The 17,024-nt window shown below is 36.0% G+C and overlaps 1 protein-coding gene across 2 annotated transcripts in view; it reads right to left on the reverse strand.

Annotated features, from left to right (window-relative positions):
- LOC118266759 (protein tiptop) overlaps positions 1-17,024 on the reverse strand; it is a 287,124-nt gene that overhangs the window by 218,167 nt on the left and 51,933 nt on the right. For both annotated transcript variants that reach the window (XM_050703152.1, XM_035580286.2), the window contains exon 2: positions 13,797-13,839. The gene's annotated coding sequence lies outside the window, so the exon portion shown is untranslated. The remainder of the gene's footprint in view (positions 1-13,796; positions 13,840-17,024) is intronic.

The raw sequence follows: 17,024 nt of genomic DNA on the forward strand, positions 1-17,024 counted from the left end.
AAGGGTGCTGATTGGTGGGTGGTTTGTGGTTTGTACTGGTTGTGGTGAATGTGGTGTCAGGTAGAGGAGGCTATAGAATTGTAGGTTATCATTCAGGTAGTTGTTGATGCGTATCGATTTCATCTGTATCTTCTTTGTGTTGACATTATGTTATTAGTTAAATAAGTGCATTTTTGTTTATTTTCGAACAACTTCTTTAAATTAGTGTCTAAAGATCTTCAAGTGTAAGTCGTTTAAACATAAGCTGCAACAGTTCCCATGTGAATAAAGTGGATACATAAATATAAAACTTCCACAAGGTAATTTAACATATCGAAACCAAACCGCCAATAACTTTGATACCCACCCGTCAAGCAACCGTCATTAAAACTCAATACATAACATAAGTTATATACTTATCTTCGACACATACCTAACAAATCAGTAATAAAAGAAACGAATCTCGCCGCAATAAACACCAAACGATTTTATCTTACTTTAAAATATCGGCGAATGCGAAAAATGTCCAGCCTCAATCATATATTACCCGGCTAATGTCAACCAGTGACGGACAAACGTGATTGGCTGGCCGGCACGCACACACGCACCTTTAGGCTCTCACACACGCGTAAGTTATGGGACTGTAAAAGTTTTATAGTTATTGTATGAGGACTGAACACTTAATGCAGATGTGCCTTATTCAGATGCTTACAAAAATGTGACCAGGATCGATGCGAAGGTTTTATGGCTGCCCACTGACCGCCCAATGACTGCCGGGGTCAGTGACCCGCCTGCACATAATTATTACGCACTTTACCTAGAAATTCTAAGATTACGACTTCGGTGAATATCAAAGAAAGAGAAATGTACTTAATTATTTCATAAAAATAAAGTTGTAAATGCAAAAACACGGTGCTGATTAAGGCATGTTTAATTAAATATGAAATCTCCGGGTAAGTAGTGGAAAATACATATTGCTTAAGGTTTTTATACGAGAAAAGTATAAAGAGATGATAGCAAGGTAATGACGTTCACATATATGCAAGTATTTTCTATAATATTTTAATGAACATTTTTAACTTTCATAGTGCACACAGTTCAGGTTATAATTATCTGATATATGAAAAGGAAAATCACACCTGTTTCCCGTAAACCTTTACAAATAAAATGTGAATCTGTAGCTGACCACGATCGAAGATGGCCCTGTTGTTATACACATAAGCTTACGATTGTCTTGGAGGGACAGCAAGGTACAGCAAGACTACTTAGGGGGTTACCGGGGCTCCGGTTCGAAAAGCAGGAGTAGGAACGGGGTGGTTTTTAGTCAGTAAGAGGCTGACACTTCCTCTCTCCGTAGAAGTAATTGGATGATAATTTCCCCGCAAAAAAAAAACCTATACACATATATCTGTTTACCTTGCCCATCAGACCCAAGAATCTATCCTAGACGATAACTAACCACTAAAATAAATAGACATGAATTACCAATAGGTGCTGGTCTATTCAATAATATTAATCAACCCGTCGCCTGCCCACGGTGCTTATAGTACCCCAGCGAACAAGTAGAAATATTTCTCACACTTACATATTTCCGCGCGATCCTGTTTCTCTATAAACTTGACGGTCAGTTGTCGTAAACGCTGAGGTTATGTTGCCCGGGCATATTATATGCCTGTTGGGCAAGAACAGTAATCGTCTGGGCATGTCCGCGTCTGTCCATCGATTTTATTGTGCGTCATTACTTTTGAATTATTCTTTATTTAGTACAAATTAAACGAGTTGAATTTTTACGAGAATTAAATGGTCTTTTCTGGTCTTTTTATTGTAATTTTGACATAATCATGTGTAGCTTATGTCGGTCGTTAAAGAAATATATATTTGATATTGTAATAATGAATTCGTAGCAAGGAAAAATTAATCCATTTTTTTACATGTAATTTTGCCTGTGGCGTTTATTTTATTTATATGAACTAAACAAAATAAAGGCAACGTAATAGGCATTGCATTATCAAACAAGAATTCACCTGACATAAACGCATAAACTACAAATAAACAGACAATAGATAAAAGACCTTATCTACCGAAACTATGTAAATAAATCAGTACAATTTAAATTTGAATTGATTTACTAACACGGTGCCGATAAATTTAATTTCATTACAAGGCGAAATGACAGAGGTGACACTAAATTAGAGGAAAATTTGATAAAATGGACTTAAAATGGGCTTTAATAGATAGTTAACCTGTGCTTTGTAATACTGTGTTAATGTCTAGAGTTAAATGCTAAGGTGCAGCTATGTAATAGCTGGGTTAGAAGTAAAATAAATATTTTGATTCTATTCAAATGAAATGCTATACAAGTTGCACAATATCTGTTGTGTGTATGAGTGTGTGTGTGTATATATATACTGCATATAATTCAGACAGATTTTTAAAAGGTATTACAAAATTGTAACACAAGAAAGTGCGTATATCATTCGCACATTTACAATCGCAACGATAAGTCAAATTACAAGCGAAGTATGTAAGCTAAGGAACGTCAAAATTGTTAACCCATCTTCAAACACTTGTTTTATCATAACACCCAACAAACAACACAACCAACAGACAACACAACACATTTTTATTCATCATCTTCCCAAGCTCTCAAGCACAACACCCAGCGAATCGATACAGCGCACAAAAGACGACAAAAAAACGCGCTGCGACAAAACGTAGGAACAAAAAAATCGTCGCAAGAACAACATACAACTGAGTGAGTGCGCTTTCGTTTTTCCGAATGCTATCTTCATATCCGGACGTGTGCAACTCCACGTTCGCAGAGAAGTCGGGGAGGCAAAGTATACGGGTAAATTGGAAATTTTTGATGTGATGTGAAAAGGTTCGGCTGGGATTGGATATCGTGGTTTGTTCTGTTGTTGTGTAAGCTGGAAGGAAGATGGTGCGATTTTAGGTTGGTATTTAAGTAAGGTTGTAATTCATTATTTGAGTATTATTGGAGGTCTAAGTTTTTAAAATTGAGTGGATGATCCAATTATGAATTTGGTGCGTTTTAAAGTCGTCCATATAGTGCACAGACAAAGTCGTCGTCGTTTATTATACGCCGGTTGTGTCACAGGTATTTAAAGTTTTACTACAAAACCCTTTTAACTTTTTTGTATTACAATAAGTGCTACATTTTACCTAAGTATAAGTTCTAACCATCCTCAATCCCAGTGGACGTTGCAGACAAGTTTATCTTCAAAATTTGAGATTGCATTTGAAATCTGCGCAAGACGCGGCTATCTGATCGGTGCACCTGCCGTATCGGTTTGAACGACAATCGATATTCGGACGTTACCGATTCGTTCCAAGCGATTGTAATCGATTGTTACGTTGATCTATTCCATTTAGTGATGGGACCATCGGATTAGGTTCCATCAAGTTTCCTGGAGATAAGATAGGAAAGTAGACAACTAGGTAAATTGCAGGCGTAAAAGCTTAATCTTGAAATTCTTAGTACTTAACGAACTTTACTGCTTAAGCTAAAATTAGTTAATGACAGCTAGGGAATTCATAATGTACTCGTGCTGTATAAGTACCTGGTAATTATCAGTATCGGTTAAGGAAAAATGGCGCCATACAAAGCAGGTTGCCGACATGTGCCATCAGGTGGCTCACAGGTGCACCTGGTGCTAAAACGGCTTGCGTTTTTATTTCCATATCGTAAGTTCGGAACGGTAGGAGATAACTTAGGAAAGTTGGATCAGATAAAAGATATATGAAACATGGAAGCACTGTCAGCCCAATTAAACTAAATCACATCAAAATCGATTACAATCGAGACAATACTGAGGAACCGGTTGAAATCGGTAGCAGCCGTCAGCAGCGGGCGGCTTTCGGCGTTTGAAACGCGCGTCGCGTGGGCGCGTACAATTTGCATAGCTTCATTAGGGCCCGACCGCACCGCGCGATAGTCGCGTTATCGACGCCGCCTCTGAATCGCGCCTCACCTCCTTTTTTTAATCGGCAGTCGTTAATTAAGCGTGTGTGAGGTCTTACGCCTTAATTATAATTGCGCACAGATACTGAATTAGCTCGGTTTTAACGAAGGTACCTGAATTAAAAGATATAAAATAAAACCTATTTATTTGTTGGGGTTTTTAAAGATAAGCATTACTGTCGTGACTAGTTTTAATTGTAGATAGCGTTATCTGTTGATTGCTCGAGGTGGTTACTGACCGATAGTTTTATTGTCAATAAAATTATGTCAATTCGCGCAGTTAATGTGAAACACTTGTAATGTTATTGTTGAATTATTGCAACATTAATGTTATGTGGTGTGCAACGTGTCTACGGATTATGTCTGCGATTTCAGTGTTTTATAATATAATCAGTTACAGTTTATCTAGTTGTGATATGGGATTATGTTATTTTATTTATATCTTCGATCTCTCTACTCTACAAGGTCCTAGTAAACTTTGGGATAAACATGCAATAAGCATTCGCCTGCGTCTTTGATATAGGGAGTATGAAAAAAAATGCATTTGCATAATATTTCTTAAATTTAAATATGTATAAAGTAAAATACATGCTAACCAGTCATTATTTTATCCAGTTTTTAAAATTCGAGTCAACAAAAAATATTACTAGATCATGCGATGCATAAAGCCTACCCAATACTTATGCTAATTTAAACTTAATCATACAGTTCAAAGGAAATAACATTCAATATTTATTTTTAGAAAAAATATGTAAAGTTACTTGAAGCTTAGCCGGGTAAATAGGGTCGAAGTTGCAATAACATCGCATCAACCCACTTCGACAACTTTTACGACTTTAGCAGAAAGATAACCGCCACACAAGTCCGTTTTCCTTATCATCTCCATACATGGCCTTTCCTTAATCTAAAACAAACTAAAAACTCTTTAAATAATTCTTTTTGCAAAGCTAATTCTGTACTCAAGTCGCGTCCATATTAAAAAGCAAATAAATCGAAGCCACGGTTGACGAAGCATCGACATAAGGCCGGGTACATGAAAGCGCAACATTTCGCGACATCGCGTGTGTCGCGATGCAAATAACGCCAGACCACCGGCGCTCAACCGACACTTTTATTTAGCAGACGAACGAACCTCCTTTATCAATAACTTATTTAACATCCCGATGAAAAAGTCCCCTCAAATGTTAATATTTTATAATAATTATGTGTTTCGTGATCACTTTCCCAACTTAGGAGTTAATGTGCATCCATTAATGCGTAGGTACACACATGTACAGTATCGAAGTAATTGCTTATCTACAAAAAAATAAAAACGTTAATTGATTGCAGTATTTACTATCTTACCGATCTAAATACGGCAATTAAAACAGGAGTACCGATAATAAATAAGTTATTTTTATACAGGACACATTTTATTTTATCTATAAACAGTAGCTCTGGTGAAGATAAAGCTTTAGTGCTATTCCGTTGGCAAAACAGACGTAAATAGTCGTTGGCAAATTTCGTCCAATTCTATCGAAACTACATCCTAAAACTGTATTGGCCTGGTCTGAGGCGTTATTGGCCTTACTGGCGTTACTGGCAGTAAACGCCTACGTTTCGGTAAGTTCGCCGCACTCGGATGAAGACATTTAAATACGTCGAATATGTTAATATTGCGATCGGATCGTGTACACTGCCCTTAACAACGGGCACTGTGCGTTGGCGGACAGCGGTCTATTAGTGAAGTTACTTGAGTTATAAGAGGGAGCGGGAGCGGATGCAAAGAGTTATTTTGACTGTTGCAAATTGCAAACAAGAATACCTTTAAAGCTATGGAGATCTTTATTGAATAAAATAGCTAATTGCATGTCCACCACTTAAAAAATCAATAAGATATGAATCTTATGATATCTATGTAAAGTTCTTCTTCCTACACTTATTCAGCAACAGTCAAATAATAAATATACCATATGCATTTACTACATAATACTCCATTAGACTAATAAATAAAGTTGGTCAATGTTTTCCCTAAACCGCTGCCGCTCATACCTTGCCCCAGCTATACTAACTCGCCACTCATAAGCATACACAAACGTATATTATGCAGTTTATTCAACAGGCCGCCTGTGACCCTCGTCCGCTAACATCCACACATCCACAGTAAATACGATGTAATTATAAAATAGCCACGAGACAAACGCAGGATCTGTGATTGTGATCATTTCTAGGAGATCTTCAGAAACTGGGTGACACTGTAATGTTTGCACCTCTCCTTAAACCATTGTTAGTAAAACGTTTGATTTTAAATAGGTATCTTAGTTAAGTGGATGTTTCGGTGTCATTTGGCTCTGGTAGCTGCCATTTTTATTGCATTTTAGACAGACGATGGTTAGTGATCACCGTCACCCATAAATAGATCGGCGCAATACCAAAAAAGTTTATATAGCTATCATATTAATAAACATAGTATGTGTATACAAACTAGTTCTACAGGATGGGTATATAATAATAGAGCAGGGTGAAGGTGTTACGATTAGTATGTGCCTCAGCCTACCACTCCTCGCAATAAAAGGTGTAATATTATGTTATGTAGTCTTATTTATCCATTATATGATAAACAAGCAACACTTACACTTATTATTTACGCTTGCTCGTATCAGTTGCATCAATATGTACGTTCGCAAGTCGATCAACATCATGAAATATTGCAGTCTGTGATAGAGGGGAACTCTAGATTATAGATAATTTTTATAACACGCTATTTACATATGCATAACATACGTATAATATATACTAAATTAAATATTTAAAAACGATTGTTAGTATTATATCAGTTAGTAAGAGCAGAGAAGAATATTTTTGGAAGAAAACTACTTCTCCCGCATCGTCTGACGCATGCATGCAACCGTCAAAACCGATAGGACAAAGATAACAGTCTCCGAGGTGACTAAGGAACTTGATGGAGACCAGGCAGCATTGCCTGCTGATAAACCTAAACCATTTATACTGCAAACTCAAACTTGCCTTATGTGAAAATTATAACTACTAATGTATGCCCTATGAAACATCAACAGTCCTTTGCCTGATGTTTCTGTAATAAATCTTATTACTATGGCAATAAAGACTATATTTTTGGATTCTTTGAAACAATTGTTTAGACAGCTATAACAACTAATTAGTTTCAAATATAATTGATATACTAAGCGTTAAGTACCTACTAATTACATGTTGCAACTTGGAGCCTAGGAGATGGTCACAAAAACGTATATAAACACGATAATAGGTACTTAAATATCGATTATAGAGATCGATGATGCGTATTTTATGAGTGCTAATTATAAAGGTACTGAGTCCATTGAAATTGTTCCACATGAGTTGTGGAAGAGTTACAGCTTACGGTCAAGCCTGAGAATGGATTGTTTTGAAAAAGTTAGTTGTAGTCGTTTAAGTGTAGTGTTAAGTGTGAGGTAGTAAGCTTTGCGTAATGGAAAAAAACATTGCTTTTTTGTAAAGTTGTTATTTAACCCCACAACTAATTCGTAAATACTACTCTAGTAAGTTTAACGATATATGTATTTAGGTACAATTTTGAAAGTAGCTTGATAGCCAATAAATAATCTACATGACATTGTAATACCTTAAAACATAATATCAATTACTACCTACTGAAAAAAATCATAACAAACATAGTAAAACAAGCATAAGTACAAGTCAGAAGCCAAGCTAACTGCAAGCTGCATAGTGCATACAAGCCAGTAGATTGTCACAATATCTCAAGTATACGAGTGCATCCGCTCCGTTATTAGACGCGCGACAGAGTGACGGGCGCGACACGACAACGGCACGACACCGCGACGCGCGACGCGACGCGAACGTGACGCGACGTCCCCGTCACCGGGAGATATTAGATCTCGTTGTTTGTACGTTTTCAAATGAAAAATGTTTGCAGATTATTTTCAATGCAGTGTTTGTATCTTATGCAGCTATTGATTATTATGATGCTGCAAATTAGATTTGTCTCCAGGACATATTGTGTATCAAAGTAAAGACAGGTAATATTAGATGACAATGACCTGAGTATCTGCGGATGGACTTAAGAGATTAGTTTATTAACAGCATTTGCTTAAAATCCGCCTTTAAAAACAACAATGACAAAAAAAAAGTTAAAAATGACAAATAACTGACAACAGCTGACATCCAAACGAAATCTACAATCTTCACAAGTCCCGCTATCTCCGTAAAATACTAATGACGTCATCTCACGAAACGTAATATAAAGAAAAAGTCATGAAAAAACAACAAATCATTACTATCATCGGATCAGTGGGATTTCAATAGGTCCGTCAAACACACGGACAATGGCACAATGCTGATACCCAAGTCATTATCAGATGAACTTAGGTAACACTTCATGAGACAGACTTACGCACTCGGTGTGAAAACTGCTGGTAAAACGCTAGTTTGAGCGTTTGGAACGCTAATACAAAAGGTATGGTGAAGGCGAAGGTCGAATGCTTGTAATTAACCAATACTAAGAGAAAAAGTTACGTGTAACTTATTGTTTGAACAGTTTTCAAGTTCAGGTATTGTCATGTCAATGTGCTTTGTGTCTGTATCTATGTTTTATCTCACCTTTTAATTACTTGTATTTTTTAATAAGAAATGAAGTCTATAGTATGTATACTTAACGCTTTTTTTAACCTTTCCCCGTCTAGGACTTTCTTCTGTGTCGTAAGTGCGCTTACAAACATACAAGTTCATATTTATACACATTACACTGAGACCCGAAGAGATCTACAATAAAAAAATCTGAATCCAAACGACCGCTACGAAAAAACCGCCGAATAAACCGCAGCGTCCCACCGACGGAGTGCGTGACACAATCAAAAATCCAGAGTGGTTCTCCCAATAATGAGTTCGTTGCGTTTCGCGTCCGACAATGGTGCGGGACAATGGATGGATTCAAATCAACATTTACCTATTCTTGGACGATTAACGCGCTCTTTGTCATCCCTACAATAGAGGGTCAACGGTTTTTCTCTTCTCCAACATTTTTTTTTTCAATTACGTTTATTGAAATTTTGTTATGATACTCGTATTTTTCGCGATACTCCTATTAGTACTGTTGTCTGTGAATCCCGCTGATTGCTTTTCGAAAGATTGAATGGAGATGGAAATTCTTCAGTCTGAAATTATCTTCATATTATGCGGTTTAATTTTGGTTTCAGTTTTATTTAACAAAACTTCATGTGGTATTGAATTTGTAATATAAAATCATTATTATCTTATTAACAGACTAAACTATTTAATTAAGTAAATACAACATTATGACTATGCACTACAGTTTAAATCCTCCATATAGAACTAAAATCGAGCTACAAATTGAACACAGCCCTTTAAGATTGACCTAACTGGTATTCTGGTCGCATGATTATTATAGATTTGTCCCAAAAAGCCGAAATATCGAAATCGATTAACCTAGACATGGCTTCTAATTCGGTATAAAGTGGCGGTTGCAGAGTTGCAGACATATCAAAAATACACTGGCCGCAGTCACTCGTATTAGCTCCCTATGCAGATTCTGAAGAATTGAAACTAGAACTGTTTTCATTCTTGGGTTCAATTACTGGGTCAGAAAATATATTTGTGGGCTTTTACATTTGATCTGAAATAACGAATGATGTAACATAGCTGGCGAAAATTAAGTACGTATTACATTTAATGTGCAGGAGTCAACTATTGGAATACAACGACAAAAGGCGTTATATTATGTAATATCTTTTAAATATTATATTGACTATGAGGAAGCTACGACTGTGAGACACTAGTTTCATGGAAGTGTCTCACAGTCGACTTAGTATGGCGCTTGAATGATGGGTGATAAAACATGAAATATGGCCGCTTGTCGTAAATTCAGCTGTATTGTTAGAGTCGTTGTAAACTCGCTGTAATGTGAACTGTACTCAATGTAGAATGGAGTTACAGCTTCATTGATTTTAAGGAGTTTTTACACAATATGTGTGTTGAGTAAATTTTAGAGACGTATAAGGCGGAGTAGTTCAAGCGTGTAGCTGTAAATTGGAGAAATATGTTTCCATCATTAATAAATATGACAATATAAGCCCAATTAGTCCACCAGCACCAGCGGACCATAGTGAACAATTAATGTCTCCAGATAAGCAGTTCTATGTTCTCCCAAATACGGTCCAGCATCAATACATACTCGTACAAGACAACAAACAACCGTCACAGCGACCTATTTGTACAATTATGTACCTTTTGATTTACCGCCGCGATATTAGCCATACAACTATAAAAGTCATACAACGATTACATGCCTTTGTACAGCATTAGGCATTAATTCAACTCTGGCGTTCGAAACGCGACGTCCGACTTGATTCATGCGCGAGAGACGATCGGAAAAGCGTCGTAAGTGACGAAAAATTAGCAAAGAAATATGTACTTTAAGTTTTAAAATTTCGGTTGGTATTTGATTGGGGAGATGTTTGTCATAATGAGTAGTGTACCAATTGTCTTTGGTGAGGAGATTAAATTGATTTATAAGACGCCATTTCGTCCGTTCTCGGTATCTGCTCGTAAAGTTTGGTGCGGGTCGCCATCGTTTCGCGTGTTTTATGCCGCTACCCTTTTGATGTGATGCAATATTACTAATGATTTATTTGTACTTAATCCAGAATTATTTCCTGGTTTTAAACTTACATCTTATTTGTATTCAGTGAAGAGAAAATGATGTCTCATTAGTTTGTGATTCTTTTTCTGTTTTTTTACATTCTCTTTCTTAGTCTAAATTGGGTCCTTATGGCTGATAGTGGAAATACTGAGATGAGTTAAATGATTTGCAACTTGTAAAAGAAGTAATAAGTCACGGACTGACACAGCGTCTCTAGGCAATGAGTATATTAAAAGATGTGGTCTTTACCATACTAGACACAATATTCAGAGAGCTACTTATCCTATCTCATCTACATCAGGATCAAGATCACTAACCAAGGACAGCCAAGGACTAATCCCTGTCTTAGTTCAAAATTAACTCAAGACAAACATCGACACGATTAGTTTCGTCGCCAGAATTATCTCATTACAGCTGAGAGACGAGACGTGTACCATGCATAGTGCAGTGCCTCTGTCCGTCTGTACGTTGTCCCGACATAATTGGTGCAATGACTGGACACACGTTACATTGGACTCTACTTGAACTGGACTCCTGTGAGCAACGTCTTGTGTCGAATTTGTAACACGCCCTATAGGAGACAGACATATGTAATGGTACCTACACATATTTAGTTGTAACATGAAGAAAATGTCCCAAAATAAAGGATAGTAAACCGATAACTATGCACCGGAATAATTCAAGACTCTGTGATATGAGATACTGAGAATTTTCTAAAATTAAAGACCTCAGAAGTGCAATAAGTTTTTTGTCGCAGGAATCGAACTCAAAACTCCTTGTCTAGAAGTCACGAGTGTTCCAGTAGACAATGTCGAATTTGTTCCAGTTGTGTAGCTAAGTAGGCGATTGGCTTCAAAGTCAAAATGATGAGTCAAAGTAATTTGGTCGGTTTGAATGGTGACGTAAGTAGTTGTTGTTTACGATTGTATGGACATTGGATAAATAAATCAACATGTTACATGATATATCGCCAGGTGAATCAATTTTAGCCAAAATAAGCGTTTATTGTTTACAACAACACAACATTTTCTTTAGGAACATGAGTGAATCGTCAACTTATTAAAGGAAGAAGTTGATAATCATAAGAAAGACCAAGAGAAGTTACGAGTAGCTGTTGCTGTAAAATGAGAATTAACAATCTACATAATGTTTCAGAAAAGCAATTCCAAAAAACTTCTAATACTTTTAAAAACACAAAGGAAACCATTTCAATTTCAATGAAATCCATCAGCGACATTCCCAGTGTAGATACCAAGTCCCAACGACCCTCAAATGTGTAAGGCTCGACTGTCAAGCCACACTTGACATTGGAACACGAGCCATCAGGACATAAATCATAAGGTTACAACCTAGGACCAGCCAGCACAGACCCCAACTTACGTGGGTACTTGTTCTCTGAATAATTGAGCACAGCCTAATGTCGGCTGGGACATTTGTAGTTGGAAATAGATGGACGTGCAACGTGTTAAGGACTATTGATTTGGAGATAGGTGTCGTTAATTGATCGGGTCGGATTGGTTTTGTAGTAATTGTAATAGAATTGTAAAATTCTGTAAAAAAAACTTTAATTTCATAACCAATAGTTAAGCAGAAGGTGATATGTAAAGACCCTTATTTTGTAAAATTGACTACCAGCACACTTTCTACACATCAATAGAAATTTTAGTCTAGACAAGATCATGTTTTTGTATCCAACCTCAAACTGTTTGAGAAAAAACACCAAAGATCATTAATAGCACTTCTATAACCACAGTACTAGTCAAAGTATAGAAGAAAACAAATAATAACACACAACAACTAGGTATGCCATATATCATTTTATAATTTCTCCAACCTAAAATGCCTGGGAGACCACCAGAGTCGCCAAGCGACACAGCTAAAAGGTCAGACAACGAGTTGGACGCAACATTTAACGTTAATATGAAGCCATAGATCAGGCGCACATCTGTCGGCGCGCGCGCAGTGCTGTCGATCAACAGGCCACTAATAGATCATTAGTATTTACGCATGAGGGGTTGGAGAATTCAGAATTGTTTCAGGTCTAGATATCTTGGGTGACAACAGGAGCAATGGAACAGGACTTGCTACGTGAATTTCATCAGTAGATAGCTACAATTATTCGTATCGAAGGACTACATTTCTTTAACAAAAACCATGCCCCAAATACTGTAAGCCCCTCAACTCATTACAAACTAATTTATTACGAAATTGTTTACACTAAATTCTTTTGCAACCAAACACGTGCATTGCCAAAACGACTACAAGTCAAATTGATGGTCACAGTAAGACATCGTTAGTACCCATGTCAACAATTAATCAAACATAATCTCCTTTCCTCATAAATTTATAGAAAGCTGTGCAATAGATCATATGTTTCTAAATAACAATTTTCATGCGCGTACGCATCGCGCTGTCGATCAACGATCCACTTATAGTATACGCAGTTGTCATCTCACATTTAAGACTTTACATTAATTTGTGTGCAAGGTTCACAACTGTTACGAAAACTCTAAGAAAAGATTTTAAAGTACATATTGGTGGGATTGGTAGAGCGTACTATGGACTATGGAATACCAAATGCCACAGTTCTGGCATACTTCTCTCGCGTCATCTGCATTCACCAATCTCTTCGTGCGTGCTCATTGTTATTGATTTAGGGTGTTTTCACCAAGTTACCTATTTTATAGATTTCAAGAAATAATGTCTTATCTACACAACATAGGATTAACGTTCTACTATAACTTAGTTTGAAAAAGTTCCCAGTAGTAGCACAGTGTGTGGAATTATGCCCGGTATGTGGCGACAGGCTTACCCCGTATTACATGTGATTTTTAACAGAAATGGTGAAAAGTGCGCGTACATTGTACAGTGGCATGCCTTGCCGTAATGTGCACCTCTGCCTAATAGGCACCTAAGATACTTTAAAAGTAGTTATTCTCAAACATAACAAGTGTTAGCATGTCTATAAAAATGAATTAAGCTCACCGATTAATCGTAAAAGGTAGTTTACAATGTTTTGTTGATAGAATCTATTAGACATTTCATTACCTTGCGCAGTTAACTTCTGATAGCCTTTTATTAGTGGTAGCAGTAATTTTTCATGTATGTGTAAACACATTCCTTATATAAATAATTGTTTTCGTATAGAGGTAGATAACTTACGTTGTGTCGCCTTATTACGCCATAACTATCACAGGATATAAATCTGAAACAAGAAAGAAATATTTAGTTCAAATTCTATTGCAGTTACGACCCTCTGTCCCATCTAAGGGATATCATACGACTACACTATCTTTTGTAACTAGTTATTAGTCCTAAATAACAGATGGCACTACATACCAATACTTCGTTGGCAATTCCGAAATATCCAAAAATATTTCACACATACGCAATAACAATAATGCGTACAAAAGGACCAATATTTTGCGACAATTTACTAAACGTTGTGTCATGAAATATTGTCACACACAAATAACACTAACTACATTAGTATACCTCCACACGAATATCGTAAACAAGACATCGAGAGTCGGTCCGTTCGTCACTCATATTCAAATTAATACAGTAATCCTACTCAAGTTATAAAGTAGCATTTTATGAAGCCCCATCACGCGAACGCTTTGTAAATCGCTGGCCAGATCATAAACAGATCCGAATGTTATAAACTAGTGTTATAAACATTGTTAGATTTCACATATATTTGAGTGTATATAATGACTAATTTAAAACGGCCATTTTAATTAAGTCATACGAGTTATGTAGTTAGCGTTCGGTTTATGGCTCAATTTATATATAGTTGGGTTATTAAAATGGTTTTCTGTTGTATAGAATTGATCATTGATCATAGTTTATGAGGTTTTAGAACATATATTTGTTTTATTGTTTCTTTCATATTCTTTTGTAGTGCTTTTATTACCTCGTCCTGTAATCAGATCTTTCTGTCTGTCTGATGTTGTTTAATAGAGATCAATTCATCAAACATCCAAATTGGTTTTACGTAGAACAGCAAATTCAAAGAGCAAATAACAACAATGACTTCGATAATAATGCACTATTATTTAACCGTTCAATTCAGTCAAACAAAACACATTTCGATAAACAAAATTCGAACTAAACAGTAATCATTGTGAAATGTGATTTAAATTTTCATTTAGAATAATTTCCAACATGAAATGTCCTATAAACAAAGCAAATATGACGTGTATGTAGAAAACTATTATATTTTGCGATAAAACAAAGATACGAGTCGAATGGCCGTCTAAAATTGAGATGAGGATAAATGTCAAATGTTTAGAATATAATGTTAGTAAAAGTCATTGTAAATATAATTGTAATTGACAATAATTATGGCGACCTCGTTGTGAGAGCAACAGTCACGCCTCGACAATACAGCGGGAGATGTTGATGGATCTTAAGTATGTGACGTTCTTGTTTTAGAGTTATAAATTAAAGTAATGTACATTGAAGTACTACTGAGTTGGTAACATTGCAGCTTATAAAATAAGGAATTCAATGTATGTATAACTACCTATAGAAACAGAACTTATTAATACGATGATATTATAACATAGGCCGGATATTGGGTCTACTACTTAAGGTAAACTCTTACTTAGCAATGCCTTAAAAAATGGTTTTTAACAAAATATTAAAATAATAGTTATGAGTATGCCTTTAAACTAAATAGAATAAAACATCATCTCAAAAAATGTAAACCGGGACGGTGGATGCTGAACCCTATGAATTCTAAACTCGAGAACCACAGAGGCTACAATCGGCATTGCCAAAGAAATTTCAATATTTGCTTAAAGATTATTTACGAGGCACGCTATCGGTACACATCCAATATGCCATAAGTCATCCAGTGACGGGAACACATTACTAATTAAAGCCCAAAGTTGATTGCAAACGATACTGGCGATTTAATTAATATTTTGAAAGAAAGCCGCTCGTAAAAGGCCTGTAAATATGATGGATTTATGGAGGCTAACCATGTTACTTCTAATTTATTTTGTCCTGTATTGTATGATAATAAAATTTGAATTACATTGGAAAAGTAATTGTTGTTCGTTTTGACTCTTTTGACCTTTGTATGTTAGTAATCTATGGTATAAGACTTGTGCAATTACTACTTATTATGTAAAAGTAGACTTATATGGCTTAGTTTACGAGTTCTGCCATGATAAGTGATATTAGTATGAACAAATTAAGGTGTTTCTTCCTCCACACTTTGATGATAACTAGAATATATAATGTTTAAGTTATAGTATAGTCTATAAACTATAGAATTGGCATAGTAATTACTATTACCAATCATGAAACATCATTCATGTCAGCGCACTCTAGATCTAAACTTTTGCCATCGAAACTCCGTTCCGCTTCGTTCTATTTAATTAGATCCAATGAAAATCGTGAACACGGCCACAAAAGATAAATTTGTTGTGTATAGATAACGATAGAGATTTCCGTGAGGTTTAACAAAGCGTTTTGGTATCAAATCACACAATTAGACGATCGGCTGTATGGATCGCCGGCCGCTTTGTCGGTGTCTGTCATTCGCTGCTCGGCGCCACTTACAACCGCAGAATCGACGCTAACACCAAATAACAAATTTCAGTGTCCTCTTATCTCTTTCATAATAAAACTTTTTTAATGACTGTATAATATAAAATATTTTATTATTGTGTATATTATTTTATATATTCTATTTTAATTAGCAGAACATAACAATAAAACTCTTGTTTCGTGCCCAAAATATGACCGGTGAACGTTTTTTATTCAAATTACAAGCCGTTTTAAATTCTTCAACAAAATGATATTGGCTTATTGAATCTCTAGTCTATTAGAAATTATGCACATATTTCTAAGATTTCTAAGTCAGAAAATAATGTCATAAACATTTCTTTGTTGTAGAAAATACCGTTTGTTCTGTCATGTGATCGCCCACGCATTATAAAATGGTTAATAAATTAGGAACATTATCATCTCCTATTATTTTTAATTTGTTTCGATATTTATTCATTGACACTATTAAGCAAATTGTTTCTTTCACAAATAACTAATTGATGGTGTAAAAATTCGATCCTTTATAGAGGGGCTATGGCTTTGGATCAAAGTGGAAGAGAGCTTCGCTGTTTGCCGTCACCGGACTCAGACAACGGCTGTCGTCTCAAAGGAATCACAATGATCGACGTCATGACACTGCAGTTTTGTCTGCCGACCCTGCCGGCAGGGAGCGTGGTGATACCAGGCTAATGAAGTGCAAAATGTAATTTTCAGGATAAATTACATAACCGGTTTGTTTGTAGTACTCAAAGTGCAGTGCGGATCGAAGGACCACATAACATTATTCTGACATTATAGACAGTAATAGCTAATGAAATTGGCAATCTC

This window comes from Spodoptera frugiperda, chromosome 23 (assembly GCF_023101765.2).
Source record: "Spodoptera frugiperda isolate SF20-4 chromosome 23, AGI-APGP_CSIRO_Sfru_2.0, whole genome shotgun sequence".
Taxonomy (NCBI): domain Eukaryota; kingdom Metazoa; phylum Arthropoda; class Insecta; order Lepidoptera; family Noctuidae; genus Spodoptera; species Spodoptera frugiperda.